The 470-nt window shown below is 44.3% G+C and overlaps 1 protein-coding gene across 1 annotated transcript in view; it reads right to left on the bottom strand.

The window, feature by feature from the left end:
- LOC119594860 overlaps positions 1 to 470 on the bottom strand; it is a 7,208-nt gene that overhangs the window by 1,449 nt on the left and 5,289 nt on the right. The gene's annotated exons all lie outside the window — the stretch shown is intronic.

The raw sequence follows: 470 nt of genomic DNA, 5'->3' as shown, positions 1-470 counted from the left end.
ACATATGTATTATGTAGTAGTGTTTAGTTTGTCTCTTGCAAGCTAGTAATAGGGCAAACAGGATTAATAGTGTCATATCATCATCGTCATTTATTATTTTTTGATTTGTATTTTTTAATTTTATGTAGTGGCATGTGCGTGTGGGTGGTGTGTGGTGTGGGGTGTATTGGTGTGTTGTGGTGGTTGGTGGGGGTGTCGTTGTGGTGTGTGTTGGTGGTGGGTTTGGTTGGACGGTGTGTGTGGTTGGGTGTTGTTGCTCTTGTGTACTGTTTTGTCGTTTGTCTTTGTTTGGTTGGTTTTAGGTTCATTTGTGCAGTGATGTGTTCTCCGTGTTTTGTCGTTGCATGTGCTTGCATTCGTTCCGTCGTGCTGCGCGCTGCGTTGCCTGCGTTTCACTACCTACAACAAAGCTACTTCTTTCCTACCTTAAGGCTGCGTTCTTGACGGCGGAATCTCCCTTCAGAATTCGT

Source organism: Penaeus monodon, chromosome 34, assembly GCF_015228065.2.
Source record: "Penaeus monodon isolate SGIC_2016 chromosome 34, NSTDA_Pmon_1, whole genome shotgun sequence".
NCBI classification, from domain to species: Eukaryota; Metazoa; Arthropoda; class Malacostraca; order Decapoda; family Penaeidae; genus Penaeus; species Penaeus monodon.
Note: the sequence above shows the minus strand (reverse complement) of the source record. Positions and strands in the feature narration are given on the sequence as shown.